Consider the following 17,978-nt stretch of genomic DNA (forward strand, 5'->3'; position numbering starts at 1 on the left):
CCACTCTCTTTTCTCCTCCCAGTACTTGACAAATGCAGAATCTCTGTTAATGAAGAGATGGAATGGGGGAATCTTGGAGAAGAAGGGATTCTAATCCTTAGAAAAAGGCAGATCAGTCTTGATCAGTCCCAACCCAGTGGAGAGCAACTGGGAGGTGGAAAAGTGGGGTGGACAGAGAGCTCAGTGAAGCTTAGAAAGATATGATGGAAGACTGCCCAACACAGGGCTTCACTCATGGCAGTGACGGGTGCATCACTGAGGCTAGAATGCAACACCTAGATCCCTGAGAGGGAACTCTTCACCCTTCAGGAAAGTCACTCAGAAACACAACCTCCTGATAGCAGAATCAACACAGTACTCATCTTCCACCTACCTCCAGATCACATCCTCTTTCAGGGAGTTCTGTCTGTCAGTGAGTCAATCATATTTATCGTATGCAGAGCACTGTACTAAGCGCTTGGGAAAATACTATGTAAAAATAAATAGACACATTCCCTCCCACAAGGAGCTTGGGGGGTGGGGAGGGAGGGGGAAGAGGCCACCTAGCAGAGCTTAAGCCTCCCACTTAATAATAATAGCTGTAGTATGTGTTAAACACTTACTGGTACACTGAATTTAACCCGGGGATAGGCATAATAAAATCAAACACAGTCCTTGACCCACATGGACTCACAGGCTGAGAGGGAGAACAGACATTTAATCTCCATTTTAGAGATGAGGAAACGGAGGCCCAGAGAAGTTACTCTCCTTATAGCCACACTACCCTGTAGGTAAGAGGGTAGTGATTATCTACCAATCCAAAAGGAGCAAGTAATAATTATGGATACATCTTGATGGCAGACTCTTCTGATAAGGATTTCACAGCGATTTGCTTTCCAAGTTGGACTAAAGTCTGAAGTACTTCATAAAACTGCTTACCCAGAGCTCTCATCGCCCAGACTTGAGCTGGGATTTAAAATGGAACATAGAAAATCTAGTATCATAGACGAATGCTAATGAGAAGAGTAAACATAATAAAACTACCTATTCTTTTTTTTACCACTGGCTTGGTCCCTTTCCAGGTGCAGTGCCAGATAAGGAATAAACATGAAAATGTTTCTACACACAAAATGAACAGGAGGTGAGATGAACCACAGTTGTAGCCTGCGGTATCACTAATAGCTTAGCTTTGTATTAAGTTTTATTCATACTGGCTGCATTTCACTGAGTTCTTATAGAATTCATAGCAAATCTACCTAGGCTCAAACAGAGACCATTATCAGGCAAATAGCAATATGAAAATATCTGAGAATATCTTCTCTGGATCCTGTTTATGGAGAGTCAGAGGGAGACAGAGAGAGAGAGAGAACGAACAAGATTCATACCTCACAAAGACCTGTAGGTTATTACCATGTTTTAAGTTGTGAGTTGCAAACACAAGCTGTTCTTAAACAAGAATGAAAAGAAAAACCAGATGGTTTCTTTTAACATCCTGTGAAACTTTTCCTTTAACACAAGCGTATGTTCTCCTCTCCAGCTGGCATTCTCTGAATAAAAAATCAGGTGGGTTTTTTATTTTTATTTTGGGGTGGGTTTTTTTCATTTCTGGAGATTCTCAAGCCCTCCATTCCAAAGGTCGCATTACCAATAAGGGAATAATTGTAATTGTAGTATTTATTAAGTGCTAACTAGGTGTCAAGCACTGTACTAATAATGGGAATAGACACAAGACAACCAGATTTGACAGTCTTCATTCCACATGGGGCTCATAGTAGAAGTGAAGAAGGAAGTTATCAAACACTCCTTAATAAAAACATTTTCCACAGCAAACAACTGTTTTCAAATGTACATAGACCTCCCAACTATTCATTCTTTTCCAAGGCATAGTACAGTGTTCTTGCACACAGTAAGTAGTTAATAAATGCTATTATTACTGCAACTAACTACTCCTGATGAAGATAGGAGCTACTATAAATCCATCAGTGGTATTCATTGAAAACTTACTATGTGCAGAACACTGTACTATGTGCCTGGGAAAGTACAATACTATAGGATTGGTAGATGCGATCCCTACCCCCAAAGAGCTTTCAGTCTACAGGGGGAGACATAAAATAAATCACAGAAAGGAGAAATAAGAGCAGTGCCTGGCACATAGTAAGTGCTTAACAGATGTCATTAAAAAATAGTAGAGCACAAGAATATTCACAATAAGTATTGTGGGGCTAGGCTGAGTATCAAAGTGCTTCACAGGTACATAGTCAAGTGCATAGTCATCCCAGAGGGGAAGATGCATGGGGGAATAAGGGCTTAGTCATGGAAGACTTCTTGGTGGAGCTGTGATTTTAAAAGGGTTTTGAAGATGGGGAGAGTGGTGGGATATGAAGGGAAAGGGAGTTCCAGGTCTGAGGGAGAATGTGGGGAAAGGGTTGGTGGTGGGAGAGATGATAGAGATACAGAGAGTAGGTTGGCATTAGAGGAGCAGAGTGTGGGGGTTTGGTTGTCATATGACATCAAAGAGGTTGAGTAGGAAGGGGTGAGCTGATTGAGTCCTTTAAAGCCAATAATAAGGAGCTTCTGTTTCTTGCGAAGGTGGATAGGCAACCACTGGAGGTTTTTGAGGAGAGGAGAAAAATGAAATGAATCTATTTTAAGAAAAATGATCCAAGCAGCAGAGTAATGTATGAACCGAAGAAGGGGGAGACAGGAAGCGGGGACGTCAGCCAAGAGCCTGATGCTGTCGGCAAGGTGGGAAATGTTAATTTTGGATCAGTGTGGTAACAGTTTGTGTAGAGAGTTTCCTAGGTGGGTTCTAGAGAGGTGAAGGTACAACTGACAGGATTTTGTGACAGACCGAATGTGTGGGTAGACAGAGAGAGATGAGTCAAGGATAACGCCAAGGTTACCAGTTTGTGAGACAGGGAGGATGGTGGTGTTGTCTACAGTGATAAGGAAGTCAAGGGGAGGCCAGTTTTTGGGTGGAAAGATTAGGAGTTCTGTTCTGGGCATGTTAAGTATGAGTTAGCAGTGGGACCTCCTAGGAGAGATGATCTGAAGGCAGGAAGAGATGCGAGACTGCAGAGAAGGAGAAAATTCAGGGCTGGAGAGGTGTACTTGGGAAACGGAGAGATGGGTAGTTGAAGACATGGAAGCAAATGAGTTCTCCAAGGGAGTGAGTGTAGATGTACTAGTCATTGGAGTCTTAAGAGCAACCACTTTCCTCCAGAAGCAGATTATTTTACTTCTGACTGCTCAAGATAAACTTGGTATGAAGGTGGGGGACTTTTCCATCCATGATGGAAAATTCAGTATCAAGAAAGCAGCACTAAGTAATTTGAACAGCAACAAAATATCTACTTGGAAGCAACCACCCTTCTGTCCATTTGAGACTCAACTAGCTAGAGTATAGCAGCTGATCCACAAGATAAAAACTCTAAAGAATGCATAACCCATGGGTCATCACCTTTCCTGCCAGGAAGGATGGATTAGGATTCCACTGAAAACACTGCTTGAGCCTCTACCCTGAAACCTGACACACAAATTTAGTGCTAGGAGACCTCAATAGGCAAGGTACTGGCAAGCATGAGATAAGGAGAAAATTTATCATGCATTACGGGATTGCTAGGGTGTACACTCCAATTCCTCAGATAACCTCACAGAAATGGGCTTAAATTGCAACAACTAGGCTAGTCAGCTCAGGTCCTACTTTACTACAGTAAATGTTAACTTGCTCCAAATCGCAATGTTTTCATCCAAAGAAATTGTTTAAAAGTTTAATTCCCTTTTCAATTCAAATTGTTTTTTAGTGTCATTTGGTATTTTATAGTCATTTTATATCTGCACTGTATTCCTGAAAATAAGTGTATATATTTAGCTCTATAATAATAATGTTGGTATTTGTTAAGCACTTACTATGTGCAGAGCACTGTGGGGTAGATACAGGGTCATCAGGTTGTCCCATGTGAGACTCACAGTTAACCCCATTTTACAGATGAGGTAACTGAGGCACAGAGAAGTTACCTGACTTGCCCACAGTCACACAGCTGACAAGTGGCAGAGCTGGGATTTGAACCCATGACCTCTGACTCCCAAGCCCGGGGTCTTTCCTCTGAGCCATGTTGCTTCTATAATCTAGGCAAAAATTCTACCTTTCTGTAGTGATTGGGACAATGAGCCTGAACATCCATTACCCCTTTGGAAATGATCTGGATTATATTACTAGAAAAACAGCATGGCAAAGTGGATAGAGCACGGGCCTGGGAGTTCCAGGTTCCCGGTTCCACCACTTGTCTGCTGTGTGACCTTTGGCAAGTTAGTTTACTTCTCTGTGCCTCAGTTACTTCATCTATAAAATGAGGATTGAGACTCTGAACCCCACGTGCGACAGGGACTGTGTCCAACCCGATTTGCTTGGATCCACCTTGGCAGTACAGCGCCGGGCACATAGTGAGCACTTAACAAACACTATAATTATTATTATTATTTGATGAAAAGTTTATGGGTTCAAGGATCCAGGGAGGCACCTGGACAAAATGTGTGCAGTAAATCAAAAAACAATATATTTTATCCACTTTTGGTCATTTCCTAAAGAAATTAGACATTTTGTAAATACCACTGATTGATATATAACAATTTTCATTGTCTAGTTCTCATGCTACTGCTATTTTGAAAGTAGACCCTCCAAGGAGAACGTGAATTTGAAAATAGTATTCACATGAATACAATCATCTATTCTGTTTTAAGTCTTTCAGCAAGACTGCTAAAATATACCTTCTCAAACTTCCTGTTTCTTACAAATAGTATTTGTTTTACAAAAAGCTTCTCCTTTAAAACTATTATAATAACTAATGTCAGCTTTCAAGACAAGGACCCATGCTTGGAATTTACCCTTCATTCTTTTGTTCTAAAAATGGTTTTTCTAGTAGTGTTAAAAGCCAATTTATTTTGAAAATAAATGGCATTATAACAACAATACAGTTTTGAAATCAAATATTAATGCTTTCCTAAATGTTTATTGTGCTGTTAAATGAAATGATTTCCACGCTTGGGTAGAATGAACTACTAGCATTCTGCAAAGAAAAAAAGATAGTAAATCAAACATTCGGCCATTTAACAAGTTACTGTCTCTTCTCTTATAATTTCCTTAGTGTCAAATTAATCCTTGGTGGAAAGTTTCAAGTGCATAGCAAAAATTAAAGAAAATGCACTTTTGACAGGGAGTATTATGTTCCAATTGTGTAATTATCAGAGTTCAGAAGCCCTAAATTATATCTTGTGATGTTGTTTAACTTGCTTTACTAACCTCTCATTTGTACAAAAGCTTCATTAATTATCCCTGAGTGACAGTTTCTCTTTAACATCTTGCATTAAAATTCTAAACTCCTTCTACTTTTTACACATACAACATACAATTAAAGGACCTATGATCCCTAGTTCTGGTAAACTATTCCCATACCTACAGCTACTTGCGGTTCCATTCCATTTGTTTTGGGGCTCTTTCCTTTGCCAGGTGTGAAAGAGGAAATTTAAGATTTAATGATATTCCAGCTGATGAATGTTTTAACACCCTGTACTGGCTGGTCATTGACACCCAACAGTGATATGTGGAGTGCTTATTGTGGAAACACTATATCCAGCACTTGAGGAAATCCCAAAAATCAATTGAATGAAAATGCACAAGCAGCAGCATGCCCTAGAGGAAAGAGCCCGGGACTGGAAGTCAGAAAACCTGGGTTCTAATCCCACCTCTGCCACTTGTCTCTGTAGTACATTAAATTCATTTTGTTAAGTGCTTACTATTTGCAAAGCACTGTTCTAAGCGTTAGGGGATACAAGGTGATCAGGTTGTCCCACATGGGGCTCACAGTTTTAAACACCATTTTACAGATGAGGGAACTGAGGCACAGAGAAGTTAAGTGACTTGCCCAAGGTCCCACAACTGACTAGTGACGGAGTTGGGATTAGAACCCGTGACCATTAGAAGCCGTGACCTCTGACTCCCAAGCCCGTGCTTCTTTCCACTGAGCCACGCTGCTTCTCCCACTTAACTTCTCTGTGCCTCATTTACTTCATCTCTAAAATGGACATTCAATGTTCTTCCCTCCAACTTAGACTGTGAGCCCCATGGGGAACAGGGACTGTGTCATCTGATTATCTTGAATCTACCTCAGTGCTTAGTATAGACCTGGGCACATATTAAGTTCTTAGCAAGCACCAAAAAAATAAATAAATAAATAAATAAATAAATAAATAAGCTCTAATCGCTACCCATAAGGGGCTAGAGTCTAATGGGGGGGAGGGGGGGGGGTCCTCTATTCATACAGTCAGCCAGAGATGATGCTTTCGCCAACATTTCCATCTGCTTCACTGAGAGAAACAGAGAGAGGATTAGAATAGAAAAGCCCTGATTCACTGGAACCAAAGCCTGAAGCTGTTCAGCTCAAGAGGAGTGGAGATTTGAAATAATTATTCTGTTCATTCAGGTTGAAAAAACAGAAGAATTCCTCTCCAGGGATTTCCCTTCCTGGATCTTGCAGTGTCTTAGGGGATATATGCTATTTTCCCAGAATCATATCCAAAAAAAAGAAAAAGGAAAAGCATACTTATATGCAGGAGACTCAGTATCAGCCAGCTGTTCATGTAACAGCAACATTAAGCATAATAACAGCCATTCTAAGAGATCATAATGAAAGGTCCAAAAGCTTCAGAGAGGCAGTACAGTAAAAATAAAAGGATGTCTCCACCTCCTGATAGCTTGCAAATGCTTGAGTTATGGCTAACAATTAAGTCCTAATTGGCAATAATGTAAACCCCTTCTGAATGGACGTGGTAAATATTGAAACAAACGAGTTGTTATTTTTCAGGCCTGAATGGTAGTCATTCAAAATGAAAAGCTAATTTCGGCCTTGGAGGCAAACTCTATATTTTAATCAAGTGTGACAGACTGGGAACAATAAATAGGCATTTAAGGTGAGGGGATATTTATTTCCCTGCTGGGATTTTAGCTATGATAAGTCACACTGCCCATTGTTAAATGAAATTAAACTACGGCTTTGATACAGAACATAAAGGAGTATTTGATGGATCAATGTCAAGGGCTACATCACCACTCAGGTCACTCTGCTAAAAGTGACTATATCTGCCTTACCCTAAAGCATTTAATTAAGGGAAAATTTAGCTAAGAGCCATAAATCTGGGATGGATAAATCTGCACTTTACTGTATAGCTGTCCTGCAGAGTACGTTCAAAATACAAATACTGGGTCAACATCTAAGAAATGATTTAATGAAGTTTTTTATGGCACCATTAAAACTCCCATTACATCCTTCCATACACGACTTTACTAAATTTAACTGTTTTCCTCAAAGTGGTGAACATGAGTTTAGCTGATCTGGGGATGAAGTGAGTTTTCTCCCTTTCGGAAGACATTGGCCTGGAATGCTAATTGCCTCTTCTCTACTCATGTTCATTAAAATAGTGTAGTCGAGTGCATGCTGAACAAAGTAAACTCAGAAGGATGTTTTCTAATGCATTAAGCCTCTTCTTGAATCAAATAGTGAGTATATAATTTATATATATATAATGTTCTGAAGATTTCATATCTGCTGCGAGTCTCTGTCTCGGTATAAATAATTTATATGTTTTAATATTTCAATACAGCCAGTAGGGTTGATGTTGCTCTGAATCTCTTTTTCCAATACCCAAGGAAGAAAACCAGCCTGTAAAATATTTACTTTATTAATCTTAACATATTGAGAAACTCTTTTAATTGTACACTACATAATACTGCAATGCATAAAATGAACATTTGTTCAGCCACTAATGGCCTCAGATGATTACCGGCTGAAACTTGTAACTATAAAATTGACTCTATATAATTCTCTGTGGGTTCAAGGGAGACTGATAACATTTTGGGAAAGAATACAGATAAACCCTAATTCCCAGTGAGTCGTGAATGGATTCCAATAGTCATAATCTTGATAGCTGCAATGGCCTGTATTATTAATATGCTATATGCCTGAAACTAAGTACCCCGCACTTATCCGACCTCCCCAGCTGCTGTTCGAGAGGTCAGATGATGAAGAAGCAAGTGAGCTGGGATGAACCGATTGAAAGCTCCTTGAAGACAAGCTTCGTGTGTGCTAATCCTATTGCACTCTTCCACGGCCTTAGTCCAGTGTTCTTTACAGACTTTAAGCACTCAATAAATTGTACTGATTGAATGACAGTTCAGGCCGGCAAATGGTCTGAGAGATTGGGGCGGACGTCGGAGGGGAAGGACTGAAATGAGCAGAGCAACATGAGGTAAGGGCTGCCTCGGCTCATGAGCAAAATGGACAGGATAAGTAGGGATTGTAAACTAGACTATAAACTTCCTGAGGACAGGGATCATGTCTACTTACTCTATTATACTCTTCCAAGTGCTTAGTATAGCGCTCTGTACACAATAAGCGCTCAGTGAATATCAACTGACGGATTGGGGAACAAGGCTAAAGCCAGCCAGGGTGGGGAGAAGTGTGGCTAGGGATGGCCATGGTGGGCCAGGAATACCAGAGATGAGCAAGGCCCTAGGCGTGAGCCAGGAAGATGGAGAGAACCAGGGAAGGGAGCTGTGTTCTGCTAGTCTTTATGCAGCTTTTGAAAACATACACAGGTATTTTGCATCCTTTGCCTTCTGTTCCTATGGCATCATAGTTTCTTTCAGTACTCTAAACACTGACAGAAAATACTAAGAAAGTACAAAAGGGAAAAAAATCTCCCTCACTAGTAGCTTTTATAGCAACCAAGAGCTTTATAACTTTAACAGGCCCCATATGGGCCTCTCATACTAAAATCAAAAGGTCAGGAGGGATTCGTAGCCAAGCCTATAACCCCCGTCGAAAGATGGTTTTGTTCTGAACTCCTGAGAAGCAATCAACAAATCAATCAATTGATATTTATTGAGCCCCTAGGCTGTGCAGAGCATTGTCTAAGTGCTTGGGAGAATATAATACAAGAGTTGGCAGATACATTACCTTCCCACAACAAGTTGGGAGTCTAGAATGAGCTTACAGTCTAGCATCAGGAAAAAGTATTTGGGGAAGGCATCAAAAGGTAGATGGGATCTCCCATCAAGAGTGACAGACAAACTCAGTCTCGAAACCTCAGAACCAAGAATCAGCAGGGAGAAATTGATTATGGTGCGAACAGTTTGCACAGGGCCACTCAAATCCTCTCATCCCTGTCACTCATGCTCCCACTGAGGTGAATGAGTAGATGAGTCGGGATATGACTAAATATAGAGGATTTTACATGAAGAATTACTTTATGTATTTTTTATCTGTCCAAGTCTCTTATACTGTTTTCAGGTTTTGTTTCACTGCTCCTGAAGGGTCTGTCTCCAGTCCCCTCCCCAAGCTTTATTCATAGATTGTGGGCCCCTTGAGGGATGAAGACCGTGTTTAATTCCCACCTGTATACTCTTTCCCAGCTCAGTAGAATGCTCTGAATAGAGAAAGTGCTTAATAAATATCATTATTACTACTATAGCAGAGGTGACGGCCGCAATGTCAATGCTGTAACTTGGCAGGTAGCGGCCTTGGTTGCCACTGTGGCTTTCGTCACCTCATTAGCTAAGCCATTTTCCAGGACTCCTGCTGGCATAGCCTCAGCAGGCAGAACCAGAACTAGAAGCCAGGTCTCCTGTTTGTCAGTGTAGACTCTTTACATTGGATGATAATAATAAGAATAATGATGATGATGGCATTTGTTAAGCGTTTGTCCCACGTGGGGCTCACAGTCTTTAGATGAGCTAACTGAGGCACAGAGAAGTTAAGTGGCTTGCCCAAAGTCACACAGCTGACAAGCGATGGAACTGGGATTTGAACCCATGACCTCTGACTCCCCAGCCCGTGCTCTTTCCACTGAGCCACGCTGCTTCTCATGCAGAAGTCTGATAGCATTCGATCCATAAAGGGGATTTATTGAGCGCTTACCATGTGCAGAGCACTGTCCTAAGCACTTGGGAAGATTGGTGGGCACTTTCTTTGCCTACAAAGCCAATGTAGATGGGACATGAAGCACTATGTGGGGAACTAATTCTAAAGCACTTTGAAAAGCAGACTGCAAAAGCAGAAGCAGCAGAGAATAGCTGAGCTCTGAATAGAAGACAATGCCAAATGGCCTTTGCATTGACAGCTTGTTCCTCTCCCCTCTCCCATTGCTTCAGTCAAGAAAGGTGTGTGGAAACTGCAAGCGACTACCTCGGCTCGCTGCCAGCTGAGCAACCCTCTGACGGTCTGGAGCTGTGCCGGCACTGAGCAAGGGCTCTTTGGGCTTTTTGTCCTAAATACAGTTTCAAATGGAAATTCCCCCTTTTTGGCTTAAATCTGCAGTGCAAACCATTAAACCCTCTCAAATAACATTAGCTGGGATTACCCCACGTGAACAAAAATTCTGTTTCTGAAGTCGGGGCCTCTCAACGGGTCCTTCCTATGTTACACCTAGCTGGTCAACACTAAAGGCACCTTTCTCTTCCTATGTTGCTTTTTCACCTTGCTGCATCTGGGAGGCTCAGAGCTTCCCTGAAAATCCAGTTATGCTGACATTGGCAGGAAGGAAGCAGCAGGTACCCCCCAGGCAATAGCGATCACTCAGTTAAGCTCCTAAACCTACCCAAGTTCTTCTTTTTAAGGTATTTTTTAAGCACTTATGTGCCAGATACTGTACTAAGCACTCGGGTTTATTGTATTCTCCCAAGCGCTTAATACACTGGTCTGCACACAGTAAATGCCCAATAAAATACAATTGATTGACTGATTGACTGATTGATTTGTGGTCCCACCTTCTCAGGGAGGAGGACCAGAACATGCTGTACGCTAAGTGTTTAGTTCATCTGGAGAAAAAATATTCTTCAACCCCACGAACATAATTGAATATATAATAAACTGTGATCCGTGAGGGTAAAGACTAATATTGCCAACTATACAGAGTTCTTTTTGCTAAACCATGACATAATTTCTGGTGAAATTCATTGGCTGAGGATATGGCTGGAAGGCTAGGGCTCCCAACACTGTGTCCACAAAAATATTGTCCCTTGCTTTGCTGTTGTATTAACTGTTTGCAGCATCTGCCTCCTTGTCTCAGAATCCTTACAAAGTTTCCGCTGGTCCATCTATCCCAATTTTTAGCTGGAATACGACATTTAGGATTTGTAAATACTACTAAATGCAAAAAGAGAATAAGGAAAGGATTTTCACTAGATGAAAATTCATAGAAGTAGCATGGCCTAGTGGAAAGAACACAGCCTGGGAGTCTGAGGACCTGGGTTCTAATTACAGCTCTGTAATTTGCATGAGGGTAGGGAAATCACTCAACCTCTCTGTGCCTCGGTTTCCTCATCTGTAAAATGGGGATTCAAAACCTGTCCTGCCTCCCACTTAGACTGGGAGTCCCATGTAGGACATCAGTTGTCCGACCTGATGATCCTGTATCTGCTCCAGCTTCTAATATAGTGCTCAGCATATAGTAAGTGTTTAACAAATGCCACAATTATTATTTTGAAATTTAGAACCTTGGGTATTTTTAGGGTCTAGGGGGAAGGGGATCAGTTTAAAGAGACATATTATTTGGGCATTTGATTCTCATTCTATTATAGTGTGTGTCTGGTTTTGTAACATTTATTGTTCTAATGAAGTGAATCATGCGATGTGCTTGCCTATATAATTATTCATGGGCATGGGAAGTTCTGAAAGTGAAGCTTTGTGAAGAGGAATACTCGAGGGTGGGAAGGATAATTTTTAGATCAATCAATCGAATTTACTGAGTATTTACTGTATCGGAGCACTGTAATAAGCACTTAAGACAATACAATATAGCAAAGTTAGTAGACTCCTTCCCCATCCAAAAAAATCTTACAGTCTAGAGGAGCCAGACATTAACATAATAAATAAATAAACAAATAAATTACAGGTATGTAAATTAATGCTATGGGGTTGAATATCCGGTAAATAAAGGATACAAATCCAACTGCCAAGGTGACCCAGAAGGGAGTGGGAGAAGACCACTGTGGGCGGGGATTGTCTCTCTCTGTTGCTGAACTGCACTTTCCATGCATTTAGGACAGTGCTCTGCACATAGTAGGTGCTCAATAAATAGGACTGAATGAAAGATAAGGGGCCTATCCATGGCAACATGGTGATGTACTCAGTTTTCATTTGGGAGAAGATTCCTAACTTTCTAGAGTTTGGGGGCTAAGGAAGATGTCTCTGGGGAGAGAGTCAAAGTGAGGCATGGGAAGATTCTTCCTATCATATTACACCTCCAAATCAACCCTCGACAGATGGGAGCTAAAATAGGAATGTGTCATTTGTCCAAGGAATGTTTTAATTTGCCATTCAGCTCAGTTTGATCCACTTTTAATGGCTCGCTTAGTCAAACTTGTGTCTAAAAAAAATCAAGAATGGGTATTGCCCTGTAAAGTTGCAGAAGTGAGCAAACGGTGTTTTTGGTTTCACAAAGTGAAAAGAGTTTGAGTTTAATAATAATAATAATGTTGGTATTTGTTAAGCGCTTACTATGTGCCGAGCACTGTTCTAAGCGCTGGGGTAGACAAAGGGGAATCAGGTTGTCCCACGTGGGGCTCACAGTCTTAATCCCCATTTTACAGATGAGGGAACTGAGGCACAGAGAAGTTAAGTGACTTGCCCACAGTCACACAGCTGACAAGTGGCAGAGCTGGGATTTGAACTCATGAGCCCTGACTCCAAAGCCCGTGCTCTTTCCACTGAGCCATACAGTGCTTGGCTTAGAGCTAATAGCAATAGGTGTGGGGGCAGGAGAAGGGGAATACCATATTTTAAAAGTGAAATCATATTTTTAATAGACTAGATTATTATTTTGGTATCTTAAGGTGTCAGCCCTTCTAATTATCTTCCCCACTTCCAGCCCTGTCCTAGCAAAAACTTGGCAAAATTATGCTTCACTCTAGAATGGTTACTTTTTCATTTGTTTCTGGAGCATCCAATGATTTTCTAAAGCTATTAAATTTGAGATTTATCTTATTATTTATTGATTCAATCTGGACCTTTGAGAAGTTTAGAGCACTCTGCTAAATTACAACTATAGCTCACAGCCCACAGAGATAAAAACAAGACTCACCACTTTAAATCATGAGGGACTGTTTCTTGTCTGCTTTTTACCACCTGAAGAACATCTTTCAAAATATATCCATTCATTCTGCTCTGTGAGGCCTATGCCAATCAATAGGTCTCCTTGGCCAAAGGCTCTTTCTTGACATCTTAACAAAATTTTACAGATTTTCAATAATTATCCCTCAGGTTCCTTTCTTCTCCCCAACCCCACAGCACTTATTTACATATCTTTGTTATATATTATAAATTCATTATTCATAGTAATGTCTGTCACCCCCTCTAGACTGTAAGCTCACTATTGTCAGGGAATGTGACGGCTAATTCTGTTGTATTGAAATTTCCCAAGTGCCTAGTACAGAGCTCTGCATATAGTAAGCACTCACAAAATATGATTAACTGATAGATCGATAGATCCATATTCCCAGCCACTGGGGAAGCAGCATGGCATATGGGATAGAGCAAGGGCCTGGGAGGCAGAAGATCATGGGTTCTAATGTTGGCTCCTCCACTTGTCTGTTGTGTGACCCTGGGCAAGTCACTTCTCTTCTCTGTGCCTCAGTCACCTCATCTGGAAATGGGGATGGAGACTGTGGGCTCATATGGGACAGGGACTGTGCCCAACTTGATTTGCTCGTATTCACCCTAATACTGTGCCTGGCACATAGTAAGCACTCAACAAACACCCTCATTATTATTGTTCTTTTAGTTTGTAAACTAGAGTGTCCTGGTCAGGAAGGCACCTATGGGGGCTACAATAATTTTTTAAGAATCATTAGTGCACTGAGGCAGACAATTTAGTAAATGGGCCCTAGTAAGGTGAAAGACTAAATGTAAATGTGCCTTGCTCAGTGTGGATAACCTAAGCACCAAGAATATCATCATCTCTTGGTTCTTTCCACTTTACCTCCTCTGAACAATGATCAGTCACTGGAATATCCCTCCCGGCCCCTTTGAGCATTTATTCTTTATAATTACAAAAAAAAGCTCACTCATAAGAGTAGCTCATCCAACCAATCTGACAGTGTCAACGAAGGCTGCTGGAAGGAACATCATGGGGTTTGCCCTTCCTGACATCATTCCTAGTCCTGACTCTACACTGGCCTGATGTGTGACCTTGGATGCCATTTAACTTCTCTGTGCTTCATTTTCCTCACTAGTAAAATAGGGACTAATAACTGTTCTTCCTCTCCTCTGATTATCTTCTATCCTCATGAGCTCTTAGTAGAGTGTTTGGCACATAGTAAACATTAGCAAATACTGCTAATATTATTAATCAACTGAATTATTATGACATGCCATATATCATGCTTAATTTTTCTTTAATAACAAATGATGAATCCAACATCCATGAGTAAACCAACTCCCATTTACTGACAAATAATTTTGCTCTTTATCACACCTCTTTCTCTCATATACATATATGCATGCAAAAAAACCTATATGTATATATATATATATATATATATGTGGATTTGTTTTACATGGAAAATGATGCCATTTGTTATGTTTTCTCTGGCATTCTGTTAGACTTTTTCATTGCCATAAAACATTAAAGTGAGATTTAAAGGAAGTCACTGAAGACTCCAAGATCTTAGAGTCTATCATCAGCATTCATTTATAATATGGATTACATTTCCTCAGATCCATTGTGTTACACTCACTCACAGCTATGGTCAACTCCCAATTTTCTGCTCCCTCAATTTTGAGATTTTCCTCAAGTAAGGAAGAAGGATAGCTTATTGGAAAGAGTATGGGTCCTGGAGTCAGGGAACCTGGGTTCTAATTTCCACTCTAATTGCCTTTGTGACCTTATACAAATCACTTAACTTCTCTGTTTCTTCATCTGTAAAATGTGGATTAAATCTTACTCCCTCCTACTTACACTGTGCATGCATGTGGGACAAGGACTGTGTCCAACTGGCTCATCTTGGATATGCCCCAGTACTCGACACATAGTAAATGCTGGGGAAGTGGATAGAGCAGGGGGCCTGGGAGTGAGAAGGTCATGGGTTCTAATCCCGGCTCTGCCACCTGTCTACTGTGTGGCCTTGGGCAAGTTACTTCACTTGTCTGTGCCTGTTACCTCATTCATAAAATGGGCAGACTGTGAGCTTCACATGGGGCAGGGACTGTGTCCAACCCAATTTGCTTATACCCACCCCAGTGCTTAGTATAGTGCTTGTCACATATTAAGCACTTAATACCACAATTATTATTATTAATAATAATAAATAACATTAAAAATAACATTAAAAATTCATCTCCATCCATACAGCATTTCACTTCCTGGAAGAAATGAGAGTCATTTGCAAGTTGGTATGCTTCACTGTGTGCTCCCACTTCCATAATAATTTGTAAAAACATTCAATAAAACACTCCGTAGGACCAATCCCTAAGGAAGTTTGGAGTAGAAAGTTCTCCACCCCCACAAAGTGGTCATTTATCTCTATGCCTCATTGCTTTTCTTTTAGCTAGTTTTCGATCAATAACAAAATCTTCCCTCCAACTCAGAGTAACTCCATTTTTTAGAGCCTCTAGTGTAAAACTTTGTCAAAGGCCTTTTAAAAACCTAAAAATATTATGTCCAGTGGTTCTCCACTATCCATATGCTGATTATCCACTTCAAAGACTCCAGGAGATTAGTGAGGCTTCCCCCTCTACAAGTTGTGTTTTCCCAAGTAGTCCCTGCTGCTAACATTAATTATAGCTTCTACCAACTGGCCAGGTTCAAAAGTGAGACTCACTGGTCTAGAATTGTGGAATCAACTCTGGACCCTTCCTGATAAATGGAAATTGACTGGCCAGCCACAGGTCCTCCTGTAGTTGGATTCAATTCTTCTGACCTGTCTTCTATAGAAGAGAAATTGGTGCGGGATGTTCTCGAACATTTTCTTCCGGAAAGACCAAAGTAAAGAATTACCGCAATCGATCATCTCAGATCTCTCCGTTTAATTCCTGAGTGCATCTTTTCACCACAGTCAAGTGGCCCCACTGATTCTCTAGCCGGCTTCCTGCTTTTGATATATTTGATTAATTTCTTATTAGAATTTGGGGACTGGGACAGCATGAAGTGGGCTGTCTGGTTTGACTTATGCTGCCGAGTCATCTCCGACCCATAGCTCACCATGGACGCATCTCTTCCAGAACGCACCGCCTCCATCTGCAAACATTCTGAGAGTGGATCTACAGAGTTTCCTTGGTAAAAATCTGGAAGTGGTTTACCACTGTCTTCTTCCCTGCAGTAAACCTGAGTCTCCACCCTCGGAATCTCTCCCATGCAGCTGCTGCCCAGCACAGGTAGGTTTTGACTTGTAGCAGATTGCCTTCCACTCACTAGCCAGTGCCCAATCTAGGAATGGAATGGGTATGCATCTGCTTGACTCTTCCTCCCATAGTTGAGACTGGTAGAGTACTGGAGACTCTCCAGGTGCAACCCAGGGAGGGGCTGAGTCTGGTACGATAGAGGAAAGACAGGAAAGAGCCTCTCAAACAACAACAAAAAGGCAGACTGGGAAGGTTCAGGGTTTTGAACTGTGTGACCAATACAACAAGTGGAGATGGGTCAGGGAAGAGTGACTACAAGTGGCCCTGCATAAATTACAAGCACTGGAGCCAGTTTCTGCATACTTGGTCCTTGGTCCTGCAGCAGCAAATCCTAGTGGAAAGAGCACAGGACTAGAAGTCAAGAGACTTGGGTCCTTGGCTGTAGTATGCCCTGGGGCAAATCGTTTATCTTCTATAAGACTCAGTTTCCTGATTTGTATATAGACATTCAATAATAATAATGATGGTATTTAGAACTATGTGCCAAGCACTGTTCTAAGTGCTGGGAGGGGATACAGGGTAATCAAGTTGTCCCAGGAGGGGCTCACAGTCTTAGTCCCCATTTTACAGATGAGGGAACTGAGGCCCAGTGAAGTGACTTGCCCAAAGTCACACAGTTACCTAGTGGCAGAGCTGGAATTCGAACCCATGACCTCTGACTCCCAAACCCATCTTATTTCCACTGACCCACACTGCTTCTCTGATATAGTTCTCCACCTGGGCTCACAGTCTTAGTCCCAATTTTACAGATGAGGGAACTGAGGCCCAGAGAAGGTGAAGTGACTTGCCCAAAGTCACACTGCTGACAAGTGGCGGAGCCGGGATTAGAACCCATGACCTCTGACTCCCAAGCCTGGGCTCTTTCCACTGACCCACGCTGCTTCTCTGATATAGTTCTCCATCTCCTTAGCTGTGAACCCCATGGGGAACAGGGCACTATTATTAATTATTATTACCAATAATAATAATAAACCCTATGGGGGACATGGTCTGCATCAGACTTGATTGTGCTGTACCTATTAATAATAATAATAATAACAATAATAATGGTATTATCAAAATGCTCAGCACATAATAAGCAGGGATTGTCTCTGTTGCCAAACTGTATATTCCAAGTGCTTAGTACAATGCTCTGTATACAGTAAGCGCTCAATAAATACTATTGAATGAATGAATCTTATCAAATATATCTATTATTATAATTATTATTTTGAAGTCTCAGGGCTGCCTACCATTCCTAAAGGGAGACTCCATCATCATCATCATAATAGTGCATTACCCCCAATGGGCACTCAATAAAACAATCAATGGCATTTGGCCATTAGCTGGCTCCTGTTTGTTCTCTGCCTAGGCTCCTTCGCTTTGACCTTTACTCCCTATTCAGTTATCTGTTGTCCCGAGTAACCCTGAATGACCTCATTCGAACACCACTGGAAAGAGCCAGAAAGAGGAATGTAATGGGAAGGATAATTTTAAGCTACACATCGACACGTTAAAATGGCAGATTAGACTCTATGGCTTTTGAGTAATAAGAACAAGGCTTCACTC

At 41.3% G+C, this 17,978-nt stretch overlaps 1 non-coding gene across 1 annotated transcript; it reads right to left on the minus strand.

Annotated features, from left to right (window-relative positions):
- Nucleotides 1–16,413: 16,413 nt before the first annotated feature.
- Nucleotides 16,414–16,551, minus strand: LOC114814082. Its single transcript, XR_003761824.1, has one exon. It is a non-coding gene; the product is annotated as a small nucleolar RNA SNORA7 (small nucleolar RNA).
- Between the last annotated feature and the right edge of the window lie 1,427 nt (nt 16,552–17,978).

This window comes from Ornithorhynchus anatinus, chromosome 8 (genome assembly GCF_004115215.2).
Source record: "Ornithorhynchus anatinus isolate Pmale09 chromosome 8, mOrnAna1.pri.v4, whole genome shotgun sequence".
Lineage (NCBI taxonomy): Eukaryota > Metazoa > Chordata > Mammalia > Monotremata > Ornithorhynchidae > Ornithorhynchus > Ornithorhynchus anatinus.